At 47.8% G+C, this 10,723-nt stretch overlaps 1 protein-coding gene across 1 annotated transcript in view; it reads left to right on the top strand.

Moving 5' to 3' along the window:
• Positions 1–8,013: 8,013 nt before the first annotated feature.
• MACROH2A2 (macroH2A.2 histone) overlaps positions 8,014–10,723 on the top strand; it is a 48,982-nt gene continuing 46,272 nt past the window's right edge. Inside the window, exon 1 of the mRNA XM_081824137.1 lies at positions 8,014–8,496. The gene's annotated coding sequence lies outside the window, so the exon portion shown is untranslated. The remainder of the gene's footprint in view (positions 8,497–10,723) is intronic.

Here is a 10,723-nt window from a genome sequence, read left to right as displayed (position 1 = left end):
TGAAGAAAATAGCGAAAAGCAAAGATGTCAGAGTCCACACAGGGATAGGTGTAAACCCTTGCAGTAGGCAAGTTGCAGTACCACCAACCTCTCATTGTCCTCATCTGTGAAGTGGGCTGGTAATGGAACTGTCCTGAGTGGTTATTATGAGTATATGAGCTGGTGCCTATAAATCAGTGAGTAGTACATGGCACATCATGCAATCGGGTTTATTAATATTAACCTCATTACCATTATTGAAGTGCTTTGCAGTCCCAAGCACAAGGAGAGTGTTCAGTAAATAAAAGCTACTGATATTATAATACATTAAGCTTATATATTAAGTAACACTCATTTCAAAAGATCCATTTTAGATTCACTTTAGAGCAAATCTTTAAAGACATAATTCCAAAAGCAGAATTTGGTAACCAACCCCCAGCCCCGTTCTTAACTGCAATTATCATTTTATATATGAGGAGACTAAGACTCAAAGAGATTCCATCACTTGCCCAAAGTCACACAGTGGAGGAGCTGGGCCTGGGCCACAGCTTTCATCTCCAAGCTCATTTTCCTTCCATGAATGATATGGACACAAATAAAACGAGTTGGAAGCGTGGTGGTGTGCCAACGGTTCATCTCCTCACCCCACGGAGAAGTGTGTTTCTTCCTCCACCTGCCGACCATCCCTAAGTCATTTATTCCCCTTATGCGAAAAAGAAAAGAAATCTCTTCTGCATGTAATGAAGGATCTCCTCCAGTTAAATATGGCAATCCGAATACAGGCAGTGGATTAGCCAGGATGCATTAGCAGATGAACATTTGCAATCGGTTTTGCTAGTTGCAAACACTAACTTTGAACCCCTGTTATGAGAAATGTTATCACCCCTAAGATAGAATTCCATTCTTCTCATTTGGAGACCTGTGTTACAAAAAAAAAAAAAAATTGTATTCTACTGTTATTAGAGTCAACATTTTATCAATAAAAATGTTATGGAAATTTCTTTTCTCTCTTGTTATATGGGTACCTACATGTTAACCTCCGTTTTGCCTCATGATGAAGAAGCCTAAAATATTTACTGTCGGGCTTACGGAATAGGTTTGTCCACCTCTACTATAAAGGGAGGAATGCAATTTTCTCATAACAATGGAACCAGAGCTCAGCTGCTGAGGACAGGAGCCTGGGACGATGTGGGAAAACTGAGTCAGCATTAGCTAACTTTTGTTTGTTTTGTTTGTTCCCTTTGAGAACCTGCCAACGACATAAGATGGATCTTCTCAACAGAAATGCACATTGACACAAAACATTCCAGAACCCCAGTTTCTTCCAAGAGCCCTAACTGCTCCCAGTGGACCTCCAAGTGTCCAAGAACCTAAGCTAAGAGCTTCAAAGGGGAGGGAAGGAAGAAAGAGAGGGAAGGAGGGAGAAAGAAAGAAAGAAATTGAGGTGGAAACCTCTATGAATAGCAAAGGTGTGAGTGACTGAGTCTCCTTTAGCGTGAACTCCCTCCCCTCTTGCCTTGAGTACTCTTTCCCAGCACAAATGAAACCGAAGGCGCGAAGTGGTGTTGAGGCCCAGGAGTGGACACAGGATTTCCTCTATAAAGGGTAGGAGAGGCACAGGCAAGTGCTGAAAGCCAGAGCTGAGGAGGCCACAGTTCAACAGCTGTAAGAAGCCATGAGCTGCCCCCAGCCCCACTATCCCACAGTCCTAGAGCGCCTTGGCTCTATCAACCTCCTGCCCATGCAGCCCCCAGAGCAGTGTTATGCCCGGGCCACTACCCTCAGATTCCCCCAAGGGCTGGGCTGAGGCCAGCCTCCCAATGGCAAGTTTGGCAGCCCAACCAGAGAGCGGCAGCCCTCAGTGAAGGCGACCCTGCCCGTGGACCCCAGCTGCAGAGGTCCCAAGTAGAAACGCCCGTGGCTGTGATCCCAACCAAAACCACCTCGTCATTTCTGATGTCCTTTGCGGTGTGGAGCTTGGAGGCAAACAGACTCAGTCTAACTATCCTGAGAGACCGGTCTACATAATGGGGGTCCAAGGCAGTGCTCACTTGATCTCTAGCACCATTACTGGGAGGTATTTGTGGGAAATAAAGCTGAGTGGCATCTGGGCGTCTCCAAGGATCCATCAGGAAGTAAAGGGACAGTCCTCTTATCTTCTTATCTTCAGAGGTGGGATTCTGGGCTGTCAGCCTGAGAGACAAAATGCATTTTGGTGCCAGTTGTGTCCTTGAGCTTTGACTGATCCCATGTGAGGACTTTCCTAGGTCTGGAGAGCAGCGTCTTTCCCTTTGCAGCACTGACGGGAGATCCCAGATCTATACCTTCACCAGGGTCTTGTCTCTGAGCCTCTGTGTCCACTTTTCTGCCTGAGACCTCAGCAGAGAGCAGTGCATGTGCTAGGAGTCTGTCCCCTGAAGGACTGAATACTAAGACTCTTCCAAAGTCCAGGGAAGACAGATAAGACCTCTGTCCACAAACAGGGAGAAAAGTACATGCTCGGAAGGACACCAAAGGAACGTTCCTTTGGCTGGCTGCCTGGGGGGGTACAGGGGAATGGACCCTATGGATTGTCGACCTAGGTACTTTGTTATTTTTTCAAATATTACCTATTTTTAAAATCTTTGAAACCTAAAAAATAAATAAAAAGTAAGTAAAATAAAATAAAACATTTGGGGGGAATCTGGTTTAGCTAATTTTAAGAATGCTTTGGAAGAATGCTTGTAGGAACTGGTGTCAATTTAAGAAAGGTGTCCAGAGACAAGGTAACCCCTAACCCTTGTTAACAGTTTTGCATTGATAATTTCAAGGTGATTTCTGTACCTACTGCCATTCCCTCAGTTATCAGATAGATGGCAAGCTTCCTGAGAAGAGAAGATGCCTCTTTGTACCTCTCGTGTGACCTGGCCCGGTTTCTTGCAGAGAGGGCCCATTAAAAAATATTAGGTTCCATTTGGGAATAAATATTAATAAATATTCACTTGAGTGTCACCTTTGTGTACAGCAGATGGGAGCAGGGGGTCTTCCCTCCTCTTCCATATCCCTCTCTCTCAGCCTAGAGACCTTGTTCCTTTTAGTATTACTAGTGAGATCTAATTTCCAATAAGGGCCATCAGTGGTGCCTAGAGATCGAGTGGCCAGGGTCATTCAATAATGATTTGTCCCCTTGTCCTCCAAAAAGGAATCCAATGCTTGAGTGCAAGCCCATGTCCCTACCACCACCCATCAGAGCAGTGAGCTACCACGTGGCCAAAGCTCTCTGCGTACTTTTATTTGGATTTTTTTTTTCCCAGAAGACACATGTGTTTTTCATGCAATAATCTTTTTTTTTTTTTAAAGATTTTTATTTATTTGAGAGAGAGAGTGAGAGAGAGAGAGAGCACAAGAGGGGGGAGCGGGAGAGGGAGAAGCAGGCTCCCTGCCGAGCAGGGAGCCCAATGCGGGACTCGATCCAGGGACTCCAGGATCATGACCTGAGCCGAAGGCAGTCGCTTAACCAACTGAGCCACCCAGGCGCCCCATGCAATAATCTTAATAAATGCAACTGGGCTCCATTTCTTGGCTTCGAGGTAATGAAAATTAATTACCATACTTTACAAGTAATAGTTTCCACTCACAGCACTCCTGTAGAAGTAAATATATCATAAATAGTTACTATTATACCAATGGCTGGTGGATTGGGCAGCCTGTCGTCCATAAATCCTTTTTCAACAGACATGTTATTTCTTTTGGGGGAACAAACAGATTTGTTTTAGATCAGAGAGTCAACTGACAGATGGCCTTTGTAAAAACACACCATTTGTATAAATAAATTACAGTTTTACTATGGTATTCTGCTTTTGTGGATTTGGAAAATCTGTGCCCCCATTCTCTAGAATGGGTCTAAATTGCAAAGAGCAATTTTGTTTGGGTGTGGGTCCACATTGCATAGATCTCCCAACACAGATGTTAAGGTCCAATCTCTCTAGATGCATGCTGCCACTTCCCATCACAATCGTGGCAAAGAGCTCTGCCTGGAGGTAAGGGGATGGTCTCCCAGAGGAGCTCTGGCACCGAACACAGCAACATCCCAACTGGCACACTCCCCTTAGCTCCGGGTTCTGTTTCCATTAATAATGACACCCTGCGCCTTCTCTTCCTAACCACAACTTCGCATCATCAGGGCTGATAACATATTTCTCTTAAAAACCTGCAACATTTAATTTTCTTTTACAGGACAGTTCATCATCGGTTAAACGCTAAACATTTGGTAGAGTCCTTTAAAATCCAAATCACCCCTAACTCTGAGCCTACTGCAGTAGCCGTCATCACCCATCTCATAACATAGCCACACGTAACACACACACCAAATGTTTATAAATTTATAGAGAGATGTGTGTACATAGAGACTCATCTACACACACACACACACACACACACACACACACACACACTCAGTCATATAAATCCCCTTCTCCCGGAACCAAATGGCCAGGGCTTAGCATCAAAAAGGACATATTTTGTTGCTGTTTTTAAAAACCTGGACTATTAAGATGTTCTTTTTGTGAGGAGACGAAGATGTTCATTTTAACCAGAACTACTAAGAATAGGCTTTGTTGGCATAATAAGTGCCTATGTGTTTCTTTAAAGACATCATTCCCTTTCATAAGTGATTAAGATCCTAAAGCCACCAGTTTTGATTAAGGAAATCAAATGTTTAATTAACTGTTAATCAAATGTTCACTATTCAAAATATAACACCAGGGAAGACTGTGCATATTTCTAGCTAATAAAAAATTTTAATTCAGATTGCCTAGTATTTTTCAGGTTCTAGGGTACATTTAAAAGCTGTGTTCGTTTCCTAGAATGGTGGGGTACTTTTTAGCCTGGTGCTTTGTCTGCACTCATAACCTCAGGCCTCCGAGTTGCTATTTCGAGTTATGCCAGTTGGTGCCTTGATGGAATTAATAGAGCATCTAGAATTGCCTAACTTATATTCAAAGAAGAGCTTAAACCAATGATTTCCATCTGTTTTTATGCTACTCCCTGGGAATCTCAAGTTACTTCAAAGGGGATCAGAAATTCTCAAATGAAATTAATCTGGATATATAAATCTTATACACATAATACACATACACTCACGTAGGCCAGATATAAATATGTACCCACATGATACAGTCCTTCTGGAAGAGGCGAGGGTCAGGAAATTAATAGGGTAATTGCATACCAAGATCTCAGAAGGGTAAAATGATCACAAATTATAATAGGTGTCATGAACTAGATTAGAACAAATCATGGAAAATAAACATCCACTCAATTCACATAAATTGGGATCATGAGAAAATTAAACTGGGGGGCCAAAATCGATGAAGCTATCTTTAAAATAGATGATTTTTGTGAACGAATGACTAGTAGGCTCCACAGAATATGAATCTAGTTGCACGGCTGGTTCTTTTTTTTTTTCCCCCATCTCTAAATCATGTTACATGACTCCCTACGTGGAGAAGCAGTTCATCCTGCATCTCAATAAAATGTTTGCTAGACATCCTTGTCGCTGATGGAGTCAACTCACAATCAACCCGTTTATTCATAATGTTATCCATACATACAGGTCGGAGTTTAAGAAAATGTTTTCAGTGCAGTGGTAATCAACCGAACCTCCTGAAATTAGGTTTTTCGCTGACTCCTCGAGGATATGTATTGGGAATGGTCAAGGGACTTTCCATCCTGTGACCAATCACAAAAGTTCTTTGCCTAAAGTGAATGCACACACCCCTCGCACCAGATTAGCACAGGGATTAAGAACCTGATACCACCACTTTCTAACTCCATAACTTCAGGCAAGTTTTGCATACACTCTCTGCCTCAGTTTCTCCATCCGTACAGAGAAGGAAATAGTGCCCAACCCATAGAGTTGTTGTGAGGATTAAATGAATTAGTAAGGGTGAAAGTATGGTGCACTCTGGAAAAATTCGTAAGTGTAAACTCTCGTTATTACTATTTATTATTCCCCTTGTCTGAGATTCCCTGAGCTAGAGGCCACTGCAGAACTTACAATTACTGATGAATTTCTAATAATGTTGACCATTTTAAATGTATTTTAACTACACAATATTATCTGGCTTAGGTTTTTGTTCATGTGTCAAATGTCCACCAATAAATATGTATAATTTAACTAGATCTGCATATTAGGTTGCTTATTTGTCCCCTATACATCCTCTGAAGTTTGGAGTTGGGGGAAACCACTTTAGGCTGGGTATCCGTAAGTGCACTGGAGTTTCACCCACGGGGCCGTGACTAAGTCACCTGACGCACCTGAATATCAAATTTCTTCCTGTAACATAAAGGCAGGTGAACTCTATGATCTCTTCTATTCAAGGAACAAGAAGAGCCTTATGAAGCTGACACCCCCTTGACTCCCTGAGTTGTGACTACATCATCTACTGGAAGAAAACAACCAGTAGGAAATGGGAGAATGCTGACCAGTAAATACTTAGACCAGCCTTTGTGTAAGATAGCACATAACAAAATGCTAGGATGAAATGAGTTACATAAAATGCACATAAAAATGACCACCTGTACCATTTTTATTGCAAAGTTACAGGGAGAATGTGAATCTAATATATATTGATGAATTATTCAACTATAGCTCAGTCAGCCTGGCTGAGTGGGTCACAGGGTAGGAGTTATTTTTCAAACACTCCCAGACAGCTCCTGAACCCTTTTGAATGTTGGCCTGGAAGTTATTTCTGACCAAGAATGGACACCAGAAATCTATATAAGAAGGGAGATAGGCACTTCCTCTAGAACGGGAAAGTCGAAATCATTTGAGATGCCCCAAGGGATCATTTGAAACCCTTTAAATATATGTCTCAGGAAAAGAGGACTTTATCCTGACTAGATTTCTGACCTGGAGAGTACCTTCAAAGACAAAGAACAGTGAGGTCATACACAGAGAGGGTAAAAGGGATAGGAAGAAGAGTGAAGGAAGTCTCCATAAACTGAGACCACTGTGTCCAGGAGAGTTGGAGAAGCCATATGAGCTTTAAGCAAACGGAGATTTGTTTATACCTTTCTGATACATGCATGATCTTTTGGGAAGTCGATAGATTTCTCAGCAAAACACTTGTTCAAAATGCATATGGTCTAAAGCGCTATCTACTAATTCCATCAACAGCCCCCACGGACTAGTGTAAATCCAGAGAGCAGCTGGGCATTTGGGTTCTTTCCCACTCAGACAATTGGAGGCTCTCAGTCACCCCAATATTCCCCACTGCCTAAACATTTACAGGTTTATAGGGGCAAATGTACACAATATTACCAAATGGGAAAGGCTCTGAAAAGAAGGCTCTGAAAAGCACCCATTTGACCAATGCTGGAGAACTGTGTTTTCCTGTCGGTTTCTCTTTTTTAAAGAGGTCAAAATTTTGCCTCTCACAATCCTTTGACTCATCCATGAGAAACCAGAGGAAGCATGGAAGGCCCATAGCAAGTGAACATTTCTCCCAGCAATAAACACATTCCTTTGACTCACCCCCAGCCATGGAGCCCCCGGCTTGCATCTCCAGTTACAAAGGACAGCCCTGGCTTCCAGTAGAACAGAGCTACTTCTAATCCCATGATCACACCTGATATTGTCCGCCACATCCCTATAACAATACATTTCCCGGAAACTAACATTTGGTCCTTAAGACAATAACCCCGTGCCAATCTCAATACCTGCTTCGATATTACAAATTAACACACGGGAAAGCAACCGAATTAAAAATTATGTCCACGCACACAGTCTCACCCACCAAAACATACATCTGCGAATATTATGCAACGCTGGAATCTAAACTGGTCTGAATTTATAAAAAGCCAACAGGCATGGATACACATTCTCAGTTCTCGTGGCCGTGGCCACCCTATGCAACAGCCCCAGTGGCAGACACGAATGTTCCTGTACAGTTATTTGTTATTATTTGAGGACACGAGACCATCGAAGGGGGCCGTTTTGGGCTTTCACCTTCTAAGGCTCTGCCCAGAACTGCCCGATGATGAACGCCCACGCCGTCTTCTTCCACCAAAGGTGGATCCTGCTATCGGGAGCCTCCGGATCGTGACCGTAGTGCTTCTGTCTCCGGCTCTGGGGAAAGCCTCATCTTAGCAAGTGGCCCTCAGCGCATCCGGCTGATCCGCCCGCGACGCGGAGGCCGCGCGGTTTCATCATTAATGCTCCTGAAGGACAATAGCTCATCAAGCCCCACCGAAAGCCCCGGACCCGTCGCGGAGCCTGGGCTGGCGGGGGATGAGGCTGAGCGACTCCTCCTAGAGGTGGTTATGTGGAGAAGGAGCAATCCCTTCTCCCTCCTCCTCCTCCCCCCGCTACTATCCGCGGCCCGGAGAACTGCCGCTTGCCGCCATTGACAAGCACCGATAGAACCCAAAGAAAGGCAAAGAGTCCTGCCCGGCACCGGCGCCGCGCGGGCCGAACCTGCGCCCCGGGAGCGGCGCGCCGAGGGCACCGGGCGCCCGGAGCAGGCGGCGCAGCACCAGGTGAGCCCGCCATGGCGATGGCATTATTGTTCAGGGGGCTCCGGGGGCTGGAGACAAAACGCGCCGCGGGGGCAGTGCCGGGGCCGGAGAGAACCCCTGCCTCTCCCGCCGCCCGGCCCCTGCGGGCGCACCCCGATAGCCGACCCTCCCCGCAAAAGAAAGACAGAAGAATTAATAAATCAAGCTGCCCAACTTGCTTCCTCGCGAAATAAAGGCGGGGGCCGGGGGGGTGCGAAAGAAGCGGTAAAATTGCCGCGGCCGGCGAGGAGTGGGGGGCATCCTGGGCGAGGAGGGAGGAGGCGGCGGGATGCGGGGTCCGGCGGCGGGCCGCGGCGAGGCCCGCCCGGGAGGGAGCCGAGGGCTCCCAGGATGCAGAGTTCGGGGCGCCGGAGCGGAGGAGGGAGGCGCCCGGCGGCCGCGGGGACTGCTCCGGGGCGGTGGGCCGCTCGGGGGGTGGGGGGGGCCTCCGAGGGTGCGGGGCTGCGCGCCGGCCCGCTCGGGGCTGACAATGGAAGGGGCGCGGGGGCGCGGGCCGGAGGGAAGGGGCCCGGGGCCGGGGGCCGGGGGCGGGCCGCGCTGCGGAAGGTCAGGCCGGGGACGCGGGCGGCGGGGGCGAGGCCGGGAGCTGCTGCGCGTAAGCCGGGCGCCGCGAGCCCCGTGAGCCCCGTGAGCCCCGTGAGCTCCCGGCCGGCGCGGAGGAGGGCTCGGGGCCGGGCACTCCCCTCCGGTTCCCTTTCCGGGGCGCCCGGTGCCGCCGCGCGCGCTGCGTTTTCCCGGGGAAATGGCGGCCCCTCCGTCGCTCGCTTGGGCAGTCCCCGCTTCCCGCTTTGCGCGGGAAAAAAATATATAATAATAATAATAATAATAACAATAATAAAAGGAAAAAAGGGGATAAAAGTAAAGTGGCCGCGACGAAGGAAAGGGCTGCGGCGGGCGCCAGACGGCGCGCGAGGCGCGTGCGGGGCGCGGCGGGCGGGACCGGCCCTGCCTCCCCGGCTCGCAGCCCGCTCTCCCCGAGCACCCGCTGCCAGCCTCGCCCGCCGCCGAAATCGCGCCGGTCGGTGTCCTTCCCCGCCTTGCCTCATGGGGGCGCCCTCCGCTCCTGCCCTCTTTGTTCCTCCCAACAATGGCCAAAGGACCCTGAGCCCCCAAAAGGCCAAATGCGCCTCCCTCTCCGGGAGTTTCCAGTCGCTGATGGCTGCGGCCGCGACCTGGGCCACCGCGGGCTTGATTTCGGCCCGGTCACTGCTGGGATTTAGTGGCAACGGTCCCACGGTGCGCGAAGGGGTGAAAAGGGCCAGAAGATGCGAGCTGAGAAACGAAAGCGCGGGTCCCTGGGTGTCTGGGGCGGTGCAGCCCCGACGGTAAAGGGGGTCCCGGTACTCCAGCGGTGCAGGTGAACTGCGGTGCCCGTCCAGCCCAGGGGAGTTCCAGACAGGGCCCGCGCCTACGCCCCCCACTCCCCTGGTGGCGGTCAGTCCACCCTAGCAAACGGTTTCCTCACTTTTCTCGTTTGTGTTTGTGTCGAAATACAACTGTACCCGACCTGGGCTGCACAGTTGAAACGGTTCAATAGGCGAGAGATACAGAAACGTTATCAAGAGTGAAATGCGCCTCGGTTTGTGCTGTTTCTTATTTAGCGACACGCAATTCTCAATTGTTCGTATTTAACTGAAAGTTATCTCTAGCCCCTTTGGAAAACTCCTTTTTTTCAAATGAGTGTTCAGACGGCAAGATTTGGAACCACGCTCATGGATTTTTAGAATCGCTTTAGCCCAAGATTATCATATAAATAAATATAGGCTCTGCCTGGAGGAAAAGTTTATCTTGCATCCAGTAATTCACACCTCTAAAACCTCCCTTTCCTGGATCCAAATTGAAAATACATTCATTTCCAGTTCTCCACTCCAGTTCTGCTAGCCTGTCACAGGTCTTCCTCACCTGGATCCATTTATTGCCGGGGTTTGGACATTATTAATGGTTTCCTCTATTTCAAAACTCTGTAAAAGAATTTCCCTCCTTGGATCCAGAATGTTCCAAAGAGTCTGACCTTACTCCCTCCCCATCCCATCTTCTATCTAGTTCCCAGGGATTCTGAGGCTTTTCCCAGTGGGTGGGACACCTTGCTAGCTATTGTCTGAGACAGCCAGGTCTGTTTTCACTGCCTCCTACCAGCAGAGCAGGAGGGAATCCCGTTTTCCGCAGGCAACTTTAGATGAAAGATATC

Source organism: Leptonychotes weddellii, chromosome 6 (genome assembly GCF_054177405.1).
Source record: "Leptonychotes weddellii isolate Sample4059 chromosome 6, ASM5417740v2, whole genome shotgun sequence".
Lineage (NCBI taxonomy): Eukaryota > Metazoa > Chordata > Mammalia > Carnivora > Phocidae > Leptonychotes > Leptonychotes weddellii.
The sequence above is the reverse complement of the archived record's forward strand: the minus strand, read 5'-3'. Positions and strand labels throughout refer to the sequence as shown.